The 8,028-nt window shown below is 40.0% G+C and overlaps 1 pseudogene; it reads right to left on the minus strand.

The window, feature by feature from the left end:
• Positions 1-670: 670 nt before the first annotated feature.
• LOC121479029 lies at positions 671-7,817 on the minus strand (annotated as a pseudogene).
• Positions 7,818-8,028: the final 211 nt, after the last annotated feature.

An 8,028-nucleotide genomic window follows, 5' to 3' on the forward strand; every position in this document is an offset into this window, starting at 1 on the left:
GAGCAGAGTTTTTATATGTAATTACTGAAGTTAAGCTGTATACATTCAAATTAGAGTGTTATAACTTCAGGATGTTAAAAGTAATCCCCATGGTAACCAGAGAAAAATAGCTACAGAATATATACAGAGGGAAATGAGAAAAGAACTTAAAACACTTCACTACAAAAACAATAAAATATTAAAGAATAGTAATAATATAAGGCAAATAGCAAATTGTTTATCAAATAGATAAATGACAGATGTAAGTGCCTCCTTATCAGTAATTACTTGAAATCTAAAGAGATTGAGATTGTCATTGAGAATAAAAGGAGAGATTAAACTCTCCAGTCAAAAGATAGAGGTTGGCAGAATGTATAAAAACCACATGATCCAATTCTATTCAGTCTACAGTAGACTTGCTTTATCTTGTGTGTATGTAAATCTGAAACTGTTTTCCCTTTATTGTTATTTTAAATGTACCATGAACATCTCTTCCATCCATATGGTAGAAGTCCCTTACTGAAAGACAGAGAACACTCTAGTTCGATCTAAAGGCTGCTGGCAACAAGAGCGACACCTACAGCTTAAGTGTCAATGTACCATTAAAGCATTTAGCCTGGAAAATGCCTGCCAGGGAAAGCATGGTCACCAATACTCTCATCAGAGAAATTGGACTTGAAGGCCAAAAGCATTAAAGATATGGGATATTATTTAAGCTCCTTTGGCCCCTACCCCTGCCCCTCACTCTCCTGACACCCTTGGGGTGAATGGATCTTGTACATCTCTTTGTGTCCAATGAAAACAACCCATTTTCTGTTTTTTTCCTTAGCTCTTTCTGAGTCTTTGACATATCTCCATATTCTCTCATCATCTACTTGCTTTCCCTGTAAGTACTTCTTTGTCCCTAGGGGAATCACCCATCCTCCCATTTCTCTTTTTGCTTTTCTGGGCACATAATCTTCAGATAGGTGCTTTTTGGCAGCTCAAGGATCACTCATAGCCTTTGGCAGGGATTCTGGCTTGCCCTCACTATGTGGTGTTTTTCTCATTTCCAGACTTACCCTGATTTTCTTGCTTTCTCTCACCTTCTGGTTGTCTTTCATCATCTGGATCTCCCTCGTTCTGGAGCTTTCCCTCATGCCCTGGCTTCCCTTCCACTTCCAGCATTTCTTCCTTATCTGATTTTCCTTCATCTTCAGGTTCTGCTGCATCTTTTGGCTTTCCCTCAATTTCCACTATACCTTCATTTTCACTGTAAACTTTTTTTTTTCTTAATTTTTATTTATTTATGATAGTCACACACAGAGAGAGAGAGGCAGAGACACAGGCGGAGGGAGAAGCAGGCTCCATGCACCGGGAGCCTGATGTGGGATTCAATCCCGGGTCTCCAGGATCGCGCCCTGGGCCAAAGGCAGGCGCCAAACCACTGCGCCACCCAGGGATCCCTGTAAACTTTTTTAATGTCGATATTTCCCCTTCTTTTCCTGTCCTGCAGGGATTCTGGACAGGTTCTTTCTCCTCTTCTAGCCTTGCAGAATGCTAGGGACAGACACAAAAACCTGCAGGCACAGGGCAGGCTTGTGCCTCCTCAGGCTCGCCAACACCCCCTCACCCACCACTAGGCAGCTGAAGGAGCTGGTTCCATGCAGGCAACAGGAGTGGATAGTGCAGAGACAGGACCACAGAGCAGGTGAGCAGACTACAACAGATTCACTTTAGATTCAAAGACACAGATAGATTAATAGCAAAAGGGTGAAAAAAGATTGCATGTAAATAGCAACCAAAAGAGACCAGCAGAGGAGGCTGTACTAATATCAGCAAAATAGATGTTAAATCAAAAAAAGTTTACAAGAGACAAAAAAGACATATTAAAATATTTAATAGAGCAAGAAGATATAACAATTTAAACAGTTAGCGTTCAGATCCAAGAGATAGGGAGGATCCCCCCCAAAATCAATAAAAAACATTCAACACCTTGGCATTTAATAGTGAAACTTGCAAATTTCAAAGATAAAGAGAAAATTCTTTTTTTTTTTTTTTTTGAGAAAATTCTTAAAGCAGCACAAGATCAGAGATTCTTTTTTTTTTTTAAGATTTTATTTATTCATTAGAGACAAACACACACAGAGCCAGACAGAGAGAGAGGCAGAGACAGAGGCAGAGGGAGAAGCAGGCTCCATGCAGGGAGCCTGATGCGGGACTCAATCCCAGGACTCCAGGGTCACGCTCTGGGCCAAAGGCAGGTGCTAAACTGCTGAGCCACCCAAGGATTCCCAGATCAGAGATTCTTAACTTATATGGGGAGAAATATTAGATTAACAGCAGACCTCTCCACAGAGACCTGGAAGGCCAGAAAGGGCTGGCATAATATATACAGAGTATAAATGAGAAGGACATACAGCCAAGAATACTTTATCCAGCAAGGCTGTCATTGAGAATAAAAGGAGAGATAAAGAACTTCCAAAATAGGCAGAAATTGAAAGAATATGTGACTACCAAACCGGCTCTGCAAGAAATATTAAGGGGGACCCTGTAAAAGAAAGACGGAGCCCAAAGAAACAATCCACAAAAATAGGGACTGTATAGGTAATACGATGACACTAAATTCATATCTTTCAATAGTTACTCTGAACGTGAACGGGCTTAAGGATCCCATCAAAAGACGCAGGGTATCCAACTGAGTAAAAAATCAAGGCCCATCTATTTGCTGTCTACAAGAGACTTATGTTAGACCTAAGGACACCCCCAGCCTGAGAATGAAGGGGTGGAGAACCATTCACCATTCAAATGGTCCTCAAAAGAAACCTTGGGTAGCAATCCTCAGTATCAGATAATTTAAAGTTTATACCAAAGACTCTTAATAAGAGATGAAGAGGGACACTGTATCATACTTAAAGGGTCTATCCAACAAAAAGACCTAACAATCATGAATATTTATTCTCCTAATGTGGGAGAAGCCAAGTATATCAATCAATTAATAACCAAAGTAAAGAGATACATAGAGGGAACCCTGGGTGGCGCAGCAGTTTAGCGCCTGCCTTTGGCCCAGGGTGCGATCCTGGAGACCCGGGATCGAATACCATGTCGGGCTCCTGGTGCATGGAGCCTGCTTCTCCCTCCGCCTATGTCTCTACCTCTCTCTCTCTCTGTGTGTGACTATCATAAATAAATAAAAATTTAAAAATTAAAAAAAAAGAGATACATAGCTAATAGTACACTAATAGTAGGAGACTTCAGCATGGTACTTTCCAATGACAGCTATTTTAACAAAGAAAGAAGGGCCTTGAATGATACACTGGACTAAATAGATTTCACAGATTTTTATTTACAAAACATCCCATCCTAATGCAACTGAATACACATTCTTCTCAAGTGCACATGGAACTTTCTCCAGAAGAGACCACATTCTGAGTCACAAATCATGTCTCAGCTGATACCAAAAGACTGGAATTGTCCCCTGCATATTTTCTGACCACAATGCTTTGAAACCAGAACTCAATCACAAGGAGAAATTTGGAAGAAATTCAAACATGTGGAGGTTAAAGAGCATCCTACTAAAATATGAATGGGTCAACCAGGAAATTAGAGAGGAATTAAAAAGATTCATGGAAATTAATGAAAATGAAGATACAGCCATTCAAAATCCTTGGGATACAGCAAAAGCAGTCCTAAGAGGGAAATACATCACAATACAAGCCTCTCTCAAAAAATTGGAAAAAAAATGCAAAAACATAAGCTAACCTCGCACCTAAAGGAGTTGGAGAAAGAACAGCAAATAAAGCCTAAACCAAGCAGAAGAAGAGAGCTAATAAAAGATTCAAGCATAACTCAACAAAATAGAGACCAGAAGAACTGTAGAACAGATCAACAAAACCAGGAGCTGGTTCTTTGAAAGAATTAATAAGATAGATAAACCCCTAACCAGCCTTATTAAAAGGAAAAGAGAAAAGGTTCAAAATAATAATATCACAAATGAAAGAGGAGAGATCACAACTAATACTAAGGATAAAATGCAAATGATTTTTAAAAAACATATTATGAGCAACTATATACCAATAAATTAGGCAGTCTAGAAGAAATGGATGCATTTCTGGAAACCTACAAATTACCAAAACTGGAACAGGAAGAAATAGAAAACCTGAACAGGCCAATAACCAGTGAGAAAATTGAAGCAGTCATCAAAAACCTCCCAAGACACAAAAGGCCAGGGCCTTCTCGGGGGAATTCTACCAAAGGTTTAAAGAAGAAATAATACCTATTCTACTAAAGCTGTTTCAAAGGATAGAAAGGGAGGGAATTCTTCCAAACTCGTTTTATGGGGCCACCATTACTTGATCCCAAAACCGGATAAAGACTCCACCAAAAGAGAGAATTATGGACCAATATCCCTGATGAACTCGGATGCCAAAATCCTCATCAAGGTACTAGCCAATAGGATCCAATAGTACATTAAGAAGATTATTCACAATGACCGAGTGGGATTTATCCCCGGGATGCAAGGCTGGTTCAACACTCGTAAAACAATCAACATAATAGATCATATCAACAAGAGAAAAAACAAGAACCTTATGATCCTCTCAATAGATGCAGAGAAAGCATTTATCAAAATACAGCATCCATTCCTGATGAAAACTCTTCAAAGTGTGGAGATAGAGGGAACATTCTTTAATATATTAAAAGTCATTTATGAAAAGCCCACAGCAAATATCATTCTCAATGGGGAAAACCTGAGAGGCTTTACCCTAAGATCAGGAACGCGACAGGGATGTCTACTCTCCCCGCTCTTATTCAACATAGTACTAGAAGTCCTAGCCTCAGCAGTCAGACAACAAAAAGAAATAAAAGGCATTCAAGTTGGCACAGAAGAAGTCAAACTGTCCCTCTTTGCAGATGACATGATACTGCATATAGAAAACCTAAAAGACTCCACCCCAAAATTGCTGGAACTCCTACAGCAATTCGGCAATGTGGCAGGATACAAAATCAATGCCCAGAAATCAGTGGCATTTCTATACACTAACAATGAGACTGAAGAAAGAGAAATTAAGGAGTCAATCCCATTTACAATTGCACCCAAAGGCATAAGTTACCAAGGAATAAACCCAACCAAAGAGATAAAGGATCTATACCCTAAAAGCTACAGAACACTTCTGAAAGAAATTGAGGAAGACACAAAGAGATGGAAAAATATTCTATGCTCGTGGATTGGAAGAATTAATATTGTGAAAATGTCTATGCTACCCAAGGCAATTTACACGTTCATTGCAATCCCTATCAAAATACTGTGGGCTTCCTTCACAGAGTTGGAACAAATAATCTTAAGATTTGTGTGGAATCAGAAAAGACCCCGAATAGCCAGGGGAATATTGAAGAAGAAAACCAGAGCCAGGGAGGAATCACAATGCCGGGTTTCAAGTTGTATTACAAAGTTGTGATCATCAAGGCAGTGTGGTCCTGGCACAAAAACAGACACATAGATCAGTGGAACAGAATCTTGGGCCCTCAACTCTACGGTCAACTAATATTTGACAAAGCAGGAAAGACTATCCACTGGAAAAAGGACAGTCTCTTCAATAAATGGTGCTGGGAAAATTGGACAGCCATGTATAAAAGGATGAAACTGGACCATTCTCTTACACCAGACAAAAAGATAAACTCAAAATCGTTGAAAGAGACAATGTGAGACAAGAATCCATCAAAATCCTCGAGGAGAACACAGGCAACACCCTTTTTTAACTTGGCCACAGCAACTTCTTGCAAGACACATCTATGAAGGCAAGGGAAACCAAAGCAAAAATGAACTATTGGGACTTAAGATAAAAAGCTTCTGCACGGCAAAAGAAACAGTCAACAAAACTAAAAGACAACCTACAGAATGGGAGAAGATATTTGCAAATGACGTATCAGATAAAGGGCTAGAATCCAAGATCTATAAAGAACTTATTAAACTCAACAGCGAAGAAACAAACAATCCGATCATGAAATGGGCAGAAGACATTAACAGATATTTCTCCAAAGAAGACATAGACATGGCCAACAAGCACATGAGAAAATGCTCCATATCACTCGCCATCAGGGAAATACAAATCAAAACTACAATGAGATACTGCCTCAGACCAGTGAGAATGGTGAAAATGAACAAGACAGGAAACAACAAATGTTGGGGAGGATGTGGAGAAGGTGGAACTCTCTTGTCTGTTGGTGAGAATGTGAACTGGTACAACCACTCTAGAAAACTGTGTGGAGGTTCCTCAAAGAGTTAAAAATAGAGCTACCCTAGGATCCAGCAATTTCTCTACTGGGTATTTACCCCAAAGATACTGATGTAGTGAAACATTGGGACACCTGCACCCCACGGTTCATAGCAGAAATGTCCTCAATAGCCAAACCGTGGAAGGAGCCATGATGTCCTTCAACAAATGAATGGATAAAGAAGATATGGTGTATATATACAATGGAATATTACTCAGCCATCAGAAAGGACAAATACCCACCATTTGCTTCGACGTTGATGGAACTGGAGGGTATTATGCTTAGTGAAGTAAGTCAATCGGAGAAGGACAATCATCATATGGTTTCACTCATACGGGGAATATAAGAAATAGTGAAAAGGATTATAGGGGAAAGGAGGGGAACTGACTGGGGAAAAATTAGGGAGAAAAACCATGAGAGACCCTAACTCTGGGAAACAAATAAAGAGTTGTGGAAGGGGAGGTGGGGGGGGGATGAGGTAAATTGGTTTTGGGCACTGAGGAGGGCATTTGATGCGATGAACCCTGGCTGTTATACTTATGTTGACAAATTGAATTTATTTTTTAAAGATTTTGTTTATTTATTCATGAAAGACAGAGAGAGAGAGAGGCAGAGACACAGGCAGAGGGAGAAGCAGGCTCCACACAGGGAGCCCGATGTGGGACCCAATGTGGGACCCAATCCTGGGTTCCCAGGACCATGCCATGGGCCGAAGGTGGCACTAAACCGCTGAGCCACTGGGGCTGCCTGGCAAATTGAATTAGAAAGAAAGAGAGAAAGAGAGAAAGAGAGAAAGGAAAGAAGGAAGGAAGGAAGAAAGGAAGGGAGGAAGGAAGGAAGGAAGGAAGGAAGGAAGGAAGGAAGGAAGGAAGGAAGGAGCCAATGATCTCAACGGGCATGTCTCCAAAGAAGGTATCAAATAGCCATTACACATATGAAAAGAAGCTAGAGAGTCAGCCATGAAGGAAATCAAAATCAAAATCAGGGTGACATATCATTTTATACCCACAGGACATCTATCATCAAAATAAGTGTTGGCAAGGATGGGGAGAAATTGCAGACCTCACACAATGGTGGCAGGCATGTAAAAGAGGATCATCATTTGATAAACCATCTTAAAGGAATTCAAATAGTACAACACACATACCACGTGACCCAGCAACTCCACTCTTAGGTATATACCTAAAAGAACTGAAAGCATATGTCCACACAAAATCATTGTACATGAATGTTCCCAGCAATGTTATTCATAGTCACCCAAATGTGAAACCAATCCAAATGTTAATCCACGAGGAACTGTTACAGTGTGCTGTATTTATGCAGTGGAATACTATTAAGCAACATAAAAGACATGAGAACCAATTCATGCTACACCATGGGTAGACTTTGAAAACATTATGCTAATTGAAGAAGCAGACACAAAAGGTCACACCTTGCATTATTCCATTTATACAAAAGGTTGAAAATAAGCAAATCCATAGAAAGAGAAAGTAAATTCTTGTTCCCCTGGACCTCTGAGGGTAGCGGAAATGAGGATTGTCTGGGAGGGAGTAAGGAATTTCTTGTGTGGGAATGACGTAAAGCATCTGGAATTGATTGTGGTGATGTTGCACAATTCTGTGAATAAAAAGCATGAAATTGCACACCTTTAAGGGTGACTTGCATTGTCTGGCAACTTTATTTCAGGAAAGCCGTTACAGTGATTAAGTGTACATTGTCAAAACGGAATGTAAACCCCAGAAGGGTTTATGGAATGTTCCCTTACGTTGATTGAAGACTCTGAACTAAGGAAATGAA

Source organism: Vulpes lagopus, chromosome 19, assembly GCF_018345385.1.
Source record: "Vulpes lagopus strain Blue_001 chromosome 19, ASM1834538v1, whole genome shotgun sequence".
In the NCBI taxonomy this organism is placed as follows: Eukaryota; Metazoa; Chordata; class Mammalia; order Carnivora; family Canidae; genus Vulpes; species Vulpes lagopus.